The 14495-nt window shown below is 32.7% G+C and overlaps 1 long non-coding RNA gene and 1 pseudogene across 5 annotated transcripts; both read left to right on the forward strand.

Moving 5' to 3' along the window:
- Positions 1-366: 366 nt before the first annotated feature.
- LOC139852659 (uncharacterized) lies at positions 367-4645 on the forward strand. Of its 5 annotated transcripts, XR_011761151.1 has the most exons (7): positions 367-656; positions 1154-1374; positions 1471-1599; positions 2092-2228; positions 2756-2942; positions 3024-3094; positions 3195-4645. It is a non-coding gene; the product is annotated as an uncharacterized lncRNA (long non-coding RNA). The 5 variants fall into 5 exon arrangements; XR_011761149.1 differs by having other exon boundaries at positions 368-656; positions 2756-3094; XR_011761150.1 differs by having other exon boundaries at positions 368-656; positions 3024-4645.
- A 2222-nt stretch (positions 4646-6867) lies between these two features.
- LOC139853537 (ent-copalyl diphosphate synthase, chloroplastic-like) lies at positions 6868-10651 on the forward strand (annotated as a pseudogene).
- Positions 10652-14495: the final 3844 nt, after the last annotated feature.

Below are 14495 nucleotides of genomic sequence, written 5' to 3' on the forward strand. Positions count from 1 at the left end.
TATGTATTATGTATGTATATGTATATGAGAATGAGATAAGAATTAAAAGAAAGCATGTCAATGTTTTTAAATAAAAAAATTACTTATTTTGAGGGTAAAATAGTCTATTTTATCATTAAGATCGTTTATGAGCATAAAAAGTAAACAATATCATTCATTCTCTAATTACTGCATATAGTCTTTCATATTCATACAACTATCTATATCCATATCGAACTTAATGAGAAAAAAAGTAAATAGTCCCTTAATGAGAAAAAAAAGTAAACAGCCCCTAACTCATTATCTCATAAATATAGCCTTGATTTGTTTGATTACAAAAATACCCTTAAAAAAAAGTGACGGCCAAATTAGGGATTTTAGGGGTCTTTTATTTTCCTCCTCATTCTGCACCAAAAAAAACCCTGAAATCCTCTACCCCATCGTTCACGATCAAACTACACTAAAAAACCTAATTCCCTCTCAAAGCACACACGACTATCATCAAAATCAAAATCGATAATCAATTCTTCCTCTACCTAAATCGAATTTGCATTCCGAATAGCACAATAAGTAGATACGCTGGTGCTACGAATCGTTATTCATCTCGGAGCAAGTTTGATCCATCTGTCAATGCTTCTAATTCAGTCGATTTTCGTATTGTAACCCTACTTTTCAAGGTAGATTTATAGATAACATTTTGATATAATTAGATATAAATCGTCAAATTATGGTTTTACCTTTGTAGGAGGTGTTTAGGGACAATTCACGAGTAATTATAATTATATGGATCCTATTCAATTATTAGTAGTATTTGTTTACAATAATTTTAATTATTGTATTAAAATATGATTATTTTGACACTGAGTTGTTGGAAATCACAATTATGATATTATTGTTGTACAACTCAACTGAAACTACAATAGTCACTTTTAGAAGTATATGTTGAAGAAAACTTTTCACTGTTTGTTAAACCCGGGAGATGAATAATAAATTTTCATGTATTATTTGTAGCTTCATTTAATTTTCAAGTACTAATTGTGGCTTAATTTATATGCTCGTGTTCATTCATGTATCTAGCAATTCAATATGTCTTGACCAAATTATATTTATTAGTAAGTACATAGTGGTTTGATACTGAGACTCGGATTGACTCTACTTGTGACTTGTGAGGTAGATGTCAGCTGCTACATAATAACTTGAGATGTCTATTAGGAACAACACGTTGGAAGGTGTTTATATAATTCTTCAAATGCGCCTCCGTTGTGAGATTTACAGAAATGGGAAAGTAATGTCTGGAAAAGTTTTTGCTGTTTCAAACGAGGTTGTGGATGATCATGGTTCTAACCCGTATCTTTCCAAAAACGGGTACTATGAACATGACGTCTTATTACTAAGGTTAGTTATAGTTATTGACTCATGTTGTTTTCTTTAAATGAACATCAATTTGTGCATCCATTTAGTGACATAATCTTTTGTAATAATTGGTACAAGGTGATGGATGGTGTCATAGTAGCAACACCTATGGGAACTACAATCTGCACATATGAAACGTATGAGAAAGATAATAACTTGTGTTTCAATAAAGCGTATATGCATACGTGGTTACGTTTGGCATGGAAGGTATATTGCTGAAATTTTTATATCTATTTGCTACTACAGTATACAGTTACCAACAAATATGTATGTTTATGTTAAAATCCTCTTTGGTATACATTTGAGTGAGTTCGACCCGTTTGAACAACTAAGTGTCAAAATAGGTCCTTCTTAATTTAGACATGACCCGTATGATTAAGTAAATTGGAATGTTTTTGTATTTTAAAAATGTATTTAGGGTGATTTTTTTTTATTAAAAAGTAAGTTTTGACCCATTTGGTATAAATTGTCAACATGACTTTTGGGCCTATTTTGCGGGTGCGTAAGATGAAAGTAGTGAAGTTTTGATGAAAACTAATTATTACAAATATAAATGTTACTGGTAACAATCCTCTTTGGTATACTTCTTTGTTTATAATTTCAACATTCAATGGTTTTTTCGATTATAATTTCAACCGTTAAGGGTTATTTGTAGCGATTTTTCATAAAAAGCTGCTAACTTTGAATTATCTGGTGCAGGAATCTATGTGCACGCCTTTCACATACCCATAACATATTACCATATGGAGATGTTTACATATGTCTTCATTTGGTCTAAATGGGTTGATCAAAAAGCATTTAGATCCTGGTGATTATCTTGGGACAACTAATCGCAGGTAACTCTACTTATCATTATCATATGTATTCTTCTAGGCATGGAATTATTTAAAAATCGATCATGTGTTGTGTTATGTGGGAAAATACATGATATGTTTTTTTTAGCAAATGCTATGTTTTAAACCGATCATGTATTATTACTTATTATGGACAAAAAATTGTTAAACTATTCATATGTATTTTGCACATTTAAAGCTTAGATTCTTGGTTAGTAATCTAAATCTTTGTTTCAAGAAATGTCAATACTTAGATTCTTGGTTAGTAAACTTTTCATATGCTACTCTTAGTTAATACGGAGTATGTATAACTTATCTCAGGTGTTGAAATGGTTTTGTCCAATTGAGTAGTATGCACGTTTCATGTTTTCGTATCATTCTACTTCTTTGTCGTTCATCATCTTAGGTTACTATTTGTCATAACTATATGCATTATATTTAATTGGAATGGTCTTTAATACGATTCACAAGAAACACGTTTTCACTATACTATGTATCGATAGTAATGCCTCTTCTATGTTATTGTTCAGGTTATCCTATCTTCAATTGACTCTGGCAAATACATACAGTGCACTACTACCTTAGGTAACACTCTCGTGGTTTCCGTGATTCCTCAAGATCAAAGTTTCAGTTATATCAATTTATTGTGGCTGCTATGGTTAAGTTTAAAGGTCACAAACTTGGTGGGGTAGTAAAGGATTAAATGAGTCATTTTTGGTATGGTTGTTCACTACAACTCATTCTAAGTATTAGTGTGTGTAAGAGTTTTCAAGTGTCTAAAATATGAATACACTATAGATTGAGAGGTCTTTCCTGACAAGCAAGAAAAGCGTCATGCTTTGGAGTTATTTAAATCAGCTATTCACTTGGTAATCGGCTAATTTATTTATAATTAAGTTCTCTAAGGATTATTTACATTTTTAATAAGTGCATGTACCATTTGATGTTCATGTTTATGCTTTTTTCCAGTTTGATAGGATAACTATTGGTTCAGATCTATAAGGAACACACTCGATTTTATATTTTGATGATGAAAATGAAGGTTAGTCCTAATAAGACATTTTTCAAATTAACTCATTTTAGCAATAGTGTATACATTTGTGAGATTCTTCATTTAAATAGTATTTAATGAAGATGGGAAGTTGGGTTCATGGGTCGGATAATGGGTCAAACATGTTTTAATTATAACATGTCGTTTTTTTGTACAGTACCTGGGTCGGGCCAGGTTGTATGGGCTGATGCACTGACACTTTTTCATTCATTTTGTTAAAGGTAAAATGTAAAAAAGGTAAAAGGTAAAAGGTAGAAGGTTTTCCCTGTTCGGGCTACCCGGGAGGGCGAGCAATCCGACCCCATACTCTAATGTACGCAACCCAGCAGGATTACTCCCTGGCTGTTTCCAACCTTTCCCTGACCACCACTAAATATTCGTCCCAGACGGGATTCATTGTGTTAAAGGATATCTAGCTAAACCATCAAATTACAAAAAGCAATTTATACATAAAATACAATTTGAAAGATTTTTGAAAGACCACCCGTTTGAGATGAAAGACCACCAAGGTTGATAACTATAGGTAAAAGTGATCAAATATCCACTGCTAGAGTTCATCCTCGTGATCAAGTTTACTTGCTTTGACAAATAAAACCATTATACTTGGTAGAGCATATCTTGGCTTTATTGGATTCCATCCAAGGATCTGCTCTACCGATTTCCTTACCAATTTATGTTTTAGTTTTTGTTACGCTGTCATTAATTTGATATGAATTTACCTTTAATCTGGAAGACAGTGGCAGTAGCACCGTATATCGTAAATTACACGGGAGCACTCTCCCGTCAATACCAGGGTACGATTACGCCATTTTAGCTAAATCAGTGTGCTACTTGACAACATGCCACACTCGATATCGTTGTTGGTTGATGGCTGGTAGTGCTTAAGGAAACGAATAATTACTGTGTTGCAGAAGTGAAACTCAACTCACTCTTAATGAATTAAGTATACAGGTTCACCAGTGAACTCTTTCTGTAACGCTTACACACGAATTTTTAAACAGTTGTTTGCATGTCCAGATGAAATCATAACTACTACCGAGGGTCCTTGGCTTAAAAGGGGAAATAGCAAGCCAACTTGAGTTTCTTCGCAGGGGATACAAGGTCGACTTCTTTTACCTCATAAAAATTGCAACATATTATGTTTATGTTCTATCTTCTGAAGGTTTGCAGGGTCCAACGAAGATGAATGCTTTACCGTACACTTCATCATCCTTCATCCTGTTGTAATATTACACTTGAACATGTCAAGTGATTTTTACGTATGTGGGTTTTGTCAGTCGGTTAATATATTAATGCTTAAAACTATCTTACAAGTATGTAAACATTAAACTTATGTTGGTATGCTTATCGTTTTATATTTACCTTTAATTGTTCCGTTTATCCTTTTAAATGTTGGTATGCTTATAATGCCCCATTTAAAAAGATGCATGTGTGCTTTATGTTAATTGTTTCAGAAGAGCTAATGGTCTTTGTGATGGTTATCATGGTTATCAATGTGTAAAAACTTGTATATTTTTTTTACAAATTCAACTCTAAACTAACTCTAAACTAATAATGTAACTATCTATTAGTACTACAAACAAAATGACATTAATAGGCTACTATTATATATTTTTTTTGCTTTGTAATCAAACGAACTTATTATATATAAAGCTACTTTACTGGAATCATCACAATTTTGATAATGCTCATACATCAGATGATGTTGAAAAGGTGAAATTCGGGTCTTACATGGGATGATGTTGAGTGGGTGAAATTGATCACTTCAACTTTAAATTTTATTGTCTTGTCAAAATATTCAACTTATATGTTGCCGTATATAATTGATCAAATGCGACAGTCGCTTATTTTCGGGTTGAAATTTTGAGTTGATTTGATTCAAAAGAAGTTCGCTTTCTCTGCTCTTCAAAAAACACAAATATCGGGTCTTTGGATGTGGGTCAAAATTGTTGTTTTTGGATGTGGGTCATGTTTGAGTAGCAGCAATCATTTAAATAATATAAAATATCAGTTTATAGAGTTTTAAATTTATTCTTGATTAGTCTCATACAAAAGCCCCGCGAATTCGCGGGCATTAAGCTAGTTATAATTAATATTATAATATAATTAACGAGTATGCACATCGATGTGAGAAATGAGTTCGCTTTATACCTTAAATAATGTTTCACACGCATATTGCGGCTAAAAATCGTTTACTCAATAAATGACTCTGCCGCTTGGCCCACTGCATTGGGCCAAAAACTTGGGCCGGAAAAACAACGTTTCTTAAAAAAAAAAAAAAAAAAAAGGCAAAGGGTATGTTTGGCAAAACTAGCTGGTAGCCTATAGCTTTTAGTTTGTAGCTGGTAGTTTTTAGCTGGTAGTTGTTAGGTTTTCAAATATATTTTGGTATTTGACAGAAGAGCTGAATCGGTAAAATAAAGAGTAAAATGACAAAAAAATAAAAGCTAAAAGCAAAAAGCTAAATGCTACTTCTAGTAGCTTTTAACTTCTAGCTTTTTTCCTCTGTTTAAATGTTTTAAGATCAATTAATCAAACAGAATTTTTTATTAAATAGGAGTTTTTTCATAAAAACTAAAATCTCCAAAAAGTTACACGTCTCAAAATCGTTGATATCTACATGACGTCAACATGATGTCACCCAAATTTACTAAAGCGACCGACCATGGTTTGGCTATTATGACTATTGTAACATATATATATATATATATATATATATATATATATATATATATATATATATATATATATATATATATATATATATATATATTACATTACATATCAAGATTTCATTTATTAACATTGATTTTTATACATAGGTAATTAAGAAACATTTCTAAAGAAGTGATATACGTCAAAACATCGTTAATAAAATTGGTAATGTTAAACGAACACATATGATCATCATCAAATGTTACGTAGTATATAATACAAAAAGTTAAAAAAAATATACATTTTAAAAGTAAAAAGATAGATGGTTTAAACGAATGGAGTATATATCTATATATACCACAAATAAATACTCTACCGAATTAATAAGAATGAAAACATAAATAAAAAAATAAATTAATAAAATGTGAAAAAAGGTTAAGTTAATTTTTTTGCAAATAGAGTAGAATATATATATATATATATATATATATATATATATATATATATATATATATATATATATATATATATATATATATCATGTGGTAGTGATATGCCTCTCTTAGCGAGAGGTCAGAAGTTCGACTTCCGTAAAGTGTAACATTGCACACAAGGTTGTCCCTTAACCCGTGAATTCCATCCAATGGTGACTTCTGCATATCGCGTTGTGGGGGTAGTTGGGGATGAGGGGTTTTACCGCTCATGCCCTTAGTGGCGGATTCGAACTCAATGGTCCCAAAAAAAAATTTGTAGTACTAATTATATTTGAATGTTATTTGAGTAGTTGTTTCCTTTCAAAAAATTACAAATTCGAAAAATATATGTGGTTCGAGTAGTTAAATTTAATTGTGTTATATACAATTTTAATGAAAAACTATAAATAAATGCATCGGTAGTTCAGTCCCCCTGAGTGATCTCGGACTACTATTCAAAAAAATGAGTATATGTAAATACAAGAATAAAAAATAAATAAAAAAAATTTCCGATTAACTAAACAATGTCGTATATAATGTCATCTATATTACTAGTTATGGTAATGGCAATTGACAATCAAATTTGAATTAAACGACCACGTACGACGACTGATACAGAGTAATATATTTAAGAATTAACAAAAACACGTACGTACATGAAGATTGTCATCTCACCATCTCCCTCCACCGCACCTGCCACCACCGTTTCCATTTTCCAGCTAACTACACCACCACTTTTCTTCGTGTTTCTCCGACTCTTAAACGACACTCTCATCTATTTACAGGCATGCATCCGCGGCCTTTAATTTTTTTCAATCTATATACTCTTTTAGTGTTTAAAGACATATATTTTTTATATGATACATATTCGTTACCTAATTTACTGGTCAAGTTTTAGTTTGTTGAATTACCTTTAAATTTGTAGGTGATTTTAAATTTGCTAGCTTTACGCGCAATGCTATCTACAAATCTAGCATTAATAAAGGTACCTATTTAAATATTACTCCAAAGGTTAAAGTAAATTCATTTCACCTATAACGACCTTAACAACATATACTTAATTACTTATGTGGTGTAGATGTGCTACATCAAAGCAAGGTCTCAATTGTTCATGATCAGCATATTGCAATTGTAACCGATCCACAAGAGGTAAGTACACTACTCTTTTAATACATGTAAAACTTTAATAAAAATATATATATATATATATATATCTATAGTATTATTTAATCTTAGAGAAATGTATAGGTAGAGAAGATTCTTATGTGTTGATTGGATTTCCATTTCTTAATTTGGAAGGTTTTGTCCCTTAACAATGGCGTTAAAGGACATATCAAAGCGATTAAGTCAATATTTGACTCCATGGAAGATGGAGTGATAACTCCCTCTGCGTACGATGTTGCTTGGGTTGGACTCATTAGACACGTCAATGGATCAATTGACGGTCCTCAGTTCCCATCGTGTTTGGAATGGATCGTGAACCATCAACTTCAAGATGGTTCCTGGGGTGAGTCATTGATATTTTCAGCTTACGATAGGATCCTCAATACATTGGCATGTGTTGTTGCGCTAACTTATTGGAACGTTCATCCTGATAAGCGCCAAAAAGGTACAACCACATACCTAGCTAATTAACAGTACGTAGACGCCATTTAATTTGATACATATTATGTCTGATTATTGTGCATGTTGTCCAAACATTGGCAAAAAAAAACAGCTTTTCATAATCGGTTCAATGGTACATCGTAGTCGAGAAAAAAAAAATCATCGTACATAGTACGTCTTTCAAATAATCAGAATTCGTTAAACGCTATTATACATTATTATTATTATATTATTATAATATATTATATATATGTACATGTATATCAATATATATGATAATCAGAAGTAGTTCATACGGAAAAAATGCATATATCAAATTAAAGCACTATATTCTGCAGCCTGTTATGTTAAACTCTCTTGACTTGCATATATCATTGTTTTGCCCTTTTTTTATATAATCTAGTTTAATTTAATGGCCGTTATACAGGAACAAATTTCGTAAATGAAAACATGCACAAGCTGGGAGATGAGAAAGAGACCCCAACAAGTCTCCTTTACAGTATTGAAGGGATGAAAAATTTGGAATGTGAAAAGCTTCTGAAACTTCAATGCAGAAATGGGTCCTTATTCTTCTCTCCATCAGCAACTGCTTTTGTATTCATGCAAACTAAAGATCAAAAGTGTTTCGAGTTTTTGACCAATCTTGTTAAAAAATTCAATGGAGGAGGTACTATTATACATACTATCTAAAAGAACAATTTTGTACGTAGGTTGGCATCAAATATGATTTATGTGAACTGTTATGCATTTCATAACAACTCGTTTTAATTTGCTATGCAGTACCACATACGTACCCGGTGGACCATTTCGAACATATTTGGATGGTTGATCGCCTCCAACTCCTTGGAATATCACGTTATTTCCTTTCAGAAATCAACCATTGTGTTTCTTATATCCACAAGTATGTAAATGTTATAAGTGAAACCCTTAAGAAACCATCTGAAAATGAGTGAATTTATTCATCTGAAAAACTACACACTGAAATACTAATGCATATATATATATATATATATATATATATATATATATATATATATATATATATATATATATATATATATATATATATATATATATATATATATATTCTTATGGATTTTGGTTGAAGGTATTGGAGTGATCAAGGAATATCATTTGGTAGACACACTAATGTTCCAGATACTGATGATACTGCTATGGGATTTCGTATTCTTAGAATGAATGGTTATAAGGTTTCTGCAGGTTAGTTGATCATCATATATCGAAACTTCAAGTTATCGATCATAATATTTTACTAGTTTTATAGAAAATGGATAATTAACTTTTGTGATGCGATAGATGTGTTTCGGATCTTCGAAAAAGATGGAGAGTTTGTGGCTTTTCCGGGACAAACTACACAAGCACTGACAGGGACCTTCAATCTCTACCGAGCATCTCAATTACTCTTTCCAGGTGAAAAAGTCCTCGACGATGCCCAGAAATTTTCTCGTAAATACTTGAGGGAGAAACGAGCAAACAACGAGCTCCTAGATAAATGGGTCATTGGACTTGCCTGGAGAGGTACATACATTGCATCACAATTACAATAATAAACGGATAAACATATAAGGTTTATCTTGTTACTGCTATCGAAGAAGGAAATATTTTTATTCAGATGTATGCGATCTGATGAGTGATAATTATAACTAAATCTATGATAAAAGTATAAACAAATAAACAGAGCATGAATGGGCAGTGAGATATATAGTTAAGAGTTAAGACTTTGCTTTTGGGCTAAATTACAGATTTCGTATGCACTAGATATGCCATGGTACGCGAGCTTACCTCGACTTGAGGCAAGATATTACTTGGAACAGTACGGTAGTGAAGATGACGTTTGGATAGGAAAGACATTTTATAGGTAAAACACCATATATGAATGTTATGCGGTAATAATTTATTATTATTTTATCTTTTAAAATGCAAAGCTCCAAAGTGTAGCTAGTGGACATCTAACATTGGTTTCCTTTGAAAATTCTCAAGCACCCGACCACCAGGCCACCCCTTGGGGCTATGTGGTTATATAATTCATATATGAATCAAGTGTAACTGTTTTTATACAACTTAATGCAGGATGAAGAATATTAATAACAAGTATCTTGAGATGGGAAAATTAGACTACAATTACTGTCAAGCACTTCATCAATTAGAGTGGAGCCATATCCAGACGTATGTGTAATGTAGCTTATGATATGATACAAAGTACTCCGTAAAATAATGTGCACATACTTATAGTTTTCTAATTTATTAAATCCCTAACCAGATGGTATACAAATTTAAATATTGAGGAGAGCATAAGCTCAAGACTTCTATGGTCATATTATGAGGCAGCCGCAAGCATATTCGAGCCAGAGAGATGTAATGAACGATTCACTTGGGTCAAAACCAGAGTGTTACTCAATATCATAACCTCATTTTTTGCTAGACCCCAGTTCTCGAATGCTGACAAGCGAGCATTTGTTGATGAATTCACAAACCCTCAACGGCATCCCAAAGATGAAAAACCTTGGCATATGATGCTAAACATGTTGATGGCAACGGAGACGGAAGCCAGGACCACCACAGAATATTGTCCGCTTTGGAACAGCGAGCCACCAGCGACTCAACTGCCCTCACGGGTTTAAAACGCGTCCTGTGAGGAAGAGGTATCAAGCCACATATATTGTGTATATATACTTGTGTTAGTCATCTCGTTGTTTTTATCCTCCATTGCAAATTTTATTTAGACCATTTTTAATGGTGATGGGGTGTGATGGGGTTTTTTGTGAGGTATAGTGGTGACGTGAAAAAAATGTGATGGAGAAAGGGGGAGATGGAATGTGATGGAGTGTTGGTCCCATCTTTTCTAATTTGTGACGGAGTATTTTATTCTTGTTAGTTTATTTTAATTTATCCCTCAATTCTGATTGGTCGGAACCTTACTCAGACTCAATTTTCTTCGAGTACTAGTATCAATCACGCTTTCTGATACATCATGCCATGTTAAAGTGTGATTCTTGGCGTGATGCATAGATACACCACCACCACGCTAGCGTTAATTAAGGTCTTAGTATCTAGTTCATAGATACTAGTAGCTTATTGTTTCAATTAATTTACTTTGAATATAAAGAAAATTTTAAATGAATAGAATAAATTTTTGATATTCGATATTCAACGAGGTAGGTGTCGGTCCGCAGGTTGCGGCGGAAGAGTTATTACGCCTAGGATTTGACAACTATTATAGGATATGTTTGTTATGTACATGGATTGGGCATGGTTCTGTTATAAAACGTATGTGGCTATTGTTGGTAATATGTTATATTGCAAAAAATGGTGCCGGTGGATGTATCATTATTCCTTTACATTGACGGAACATTATATGCAGTATTACATAAATGTTTTTGAAATTGAAATTGAATGATGCAAATATGTGAGTGGAAGTTGTTTTGTTATGTTACCTTACTAACTTCTGCTATTCTTTCTTCTTCTTGGTGTCACTTTCTTCAATACCTGCTTGATACGGATAGAATGTTGGCTCAGCAAGAGTTAATATTGTATTTGCATTACTTACCTCAGTTACCTGGGTGCGTAAATAATATTCTTTTTGATGAGCGTTGGGGTGACTCTGGCACAATCTTCATCCCAAACTGTTTAGCATCACCCATACATTTCTGCTTTATAATGTAAAAAAAGTTAACAAATTACAGATAAACAGTAGCATCACCCATTATAATTTCCCCTTCAACTATAGAGATACAATTGAGAAGCACAATGCCATATATTTAAAAGATAAAATTCAGTCACAATGCAAAAACGATAAGGGAAAATTTATGATGACATACCGATATTTCTAGTTTCAAGAAATGCAGGTCTTGTGTCATAGGTCTTGTGTCATTCAACATAGTGATGATTTCAAGCAAAAAGCACTTCATGTTTGAAATATTATTCTGAACTAGCATATGACACATATATATAATTTAATGGGCTCCTTTACATTTAGGTATAATTTTCATCACAAAACAACACAACATAGTGCTTACAGATGGAAGCAAAGATTTTGATTTAGCTAGAAATTATCCAGTTGCTTGTTTAATCAATCCAAATAATGGATAAGCCCAACTAATTTCAATTCAGCCCTATTACTTTTGCTAATTGTTTTAAATTCCTTACTCAGCCATGTAGTTGCTAGACAAATCAGTTGAGGTGCTTAAGGGCTAAGTAAAACAGTTTAGTAGGTGGCCACAAGTAGAAATTGTAAAAATCTAAGACTTATTAATGCTTAGAAATGTCACAATAAAAAATAGATAAATGATGGTTGTATATAGTATTCATTTTCGTTTTTTGTTTCTCATGATCATGATGTTTTAAAACTTGGGTCTATAACTCTATTAGCTACACACACACTGCAGCATGTGTTTGGGTCAAATCCAGCAGGAAAAATCCCAGTATGCATCGACTCAATCTACAAAAATGAAAAATGAAAGAACAAAAAAGTAACATAACTAATAGCATGAGAGATAGCACTAAATTCTCTACTAAGTCCCCTAAAAGAATGCCTAAAAAGGCAAATATGAAAATATCAAAACAAAATAAGACAAAGCTATAACTGTTATACTCCAAATCAAGCCCAAGCACAACCAAACAGGTTATTGCACGAGCAGAAAAATTATCAAAGATTTACATGAATGTGGAAGAATGAAAAAAAGAGAGCGTATAAGATATCAAAAATTATAATTGCAGGTCCATGTTACGTTAACGAAGACCGCAATTTGACAATTAATAGCATCTAAATAACGCTTCAACCAAAGAAGTGAACAGAAGTTTTAACACAAAGTGGGTAGGCCATCGCCATAGGACTTGTTGATACTTCAAAATCTAAAGAATTGTTTTATACCGTAGGTAATTACAAAATGAATAATTAGCATACACATTAGGCATTACGGTTCCACGCGTTCAGATGGTAAACTAAAGTAACAATACTTACAAATGTAATATAAAGCTTTAATAACCGGAAAAGCAAGTTTCTGTCTAAACAGCAGGTTTGATTCAATGAGCTTTTTAAGTACAGCCATCGTAATGCTTTGTGCTAATTTGTGTCCCCGTACCCATTATGCCTAAAGACACTCACAACAACAATAAGGTGAACCGAAAATGTAACATCGTGATCAAGGGACGCATGGAAAGATTGGTGTGGGTACATGAAAATACTACAATGGAGAATCCTAATATACCTAAATTTGTCAAGTGTTAGTAGCTGGGTGATCTCCTTAAAGAGGTCTAAATTAAAAGTCGAAGAAACAAACAAATCCTTCACAAGAATTTCAACAGCTTTTGCTCAGTCATTACTGTGATAAGCAACTCAAATTGTCAATAAAACAGAATAATCCAGAACCTGTGATTAGTAATAGTCTTTGAAAATAAACGCTTAGATTTAGGATTTCAAAGGGCGATTGTCAGTAGAAAATTAGTAATAATTTTGTCAGCAAAAACTAAATTAGTGTTAGTGGAAGAAAACATGAGACTGCTGAAGTGGAGGGAAAATAAGGCGGATGAATCAGGGTTCGTACCTTGTAGCAGGTGAAACAACTGATCGGAATGATAATTTTTGCCCTAGTGTATTCGCATGACGAAAAGAAGAAGATGAGCATGAATAAAATGACCCAAACAAAATTGCAGAGAAGAGAAATTGAACACCCTATAACCGGATTCAGTAGAAGATGCTAATCACAGCATGTGACATATGCGGAGTAGGTCAGAAGGAGGGAAAAGTCCAAATTGGGCAAGATGAACAGTTAACAATATTCAATAGCAGAGAGAGAGAGAGACGGGAAATGTATACAATCATTCATATTCATACGTCTTATCTAAAGTAGAAATCGGTTGTTTCTCCACTCACAGATCTTAAGGAATCATTTCTCAACCATCGAGAGATTAAAATGGGCCTGCGGATATACAACACTAAAATAGGACACCTAAGCTTCACTTGACTTGTATGAGAGTGCAATACAACTTGAGTACTTTCGATTCTCACTCAAAGCTCTCAAAGCAGAGAGTTTCTAACATTTGATAATACTGTCAACATCAATGCGATTTGATAAGGTATATGGGGGTTTTCTCAACCTTCGATTGTACTGTCAGAATCGTCGTGAATTGAGTTTCCTCCTACTACGTGTGTGGGTGACAAATAGTAGCATTTGATTTCGACATCGCAGTTAAAAAAAAAACACTGCAATAGGGGCCATAAAATATAAAGCCACAAAGAATATGGTAACTGATATTTTCAACAAAATTTTTGATATATCCACCTAAATTGTCTAAAATACCTTTAATTGATGCCTTACACAAATTTGATGTTGGAATTTATTTAAGTATATTTGTGAAAGTTTGCATTATTTAATGGTGAATCTATCAAAAATGTGTTTGAAAATATCATCTCCTATATGTAATATTACTAATATATATACACACTTGATACGCCAGACTAAACAC

The sequence above is a fragment of the Rutidosis leptorrhynchoides genome, chromosome 6, assembly GCF_046630445.1.
Source record: "Rutidosis leptorrhynchoides isolate AG116_Rl617_1_P2 chromosome 6, CSIRO_AGI_Rlap_v1, whole genome shotgun sequence".
NCBI lineage: Eukaryota > Viridiplantae > Streptophyta > Magnoliopsida > Asterales > Asteraceae > Rutidosis > Rutidosis leptorrhynchoides.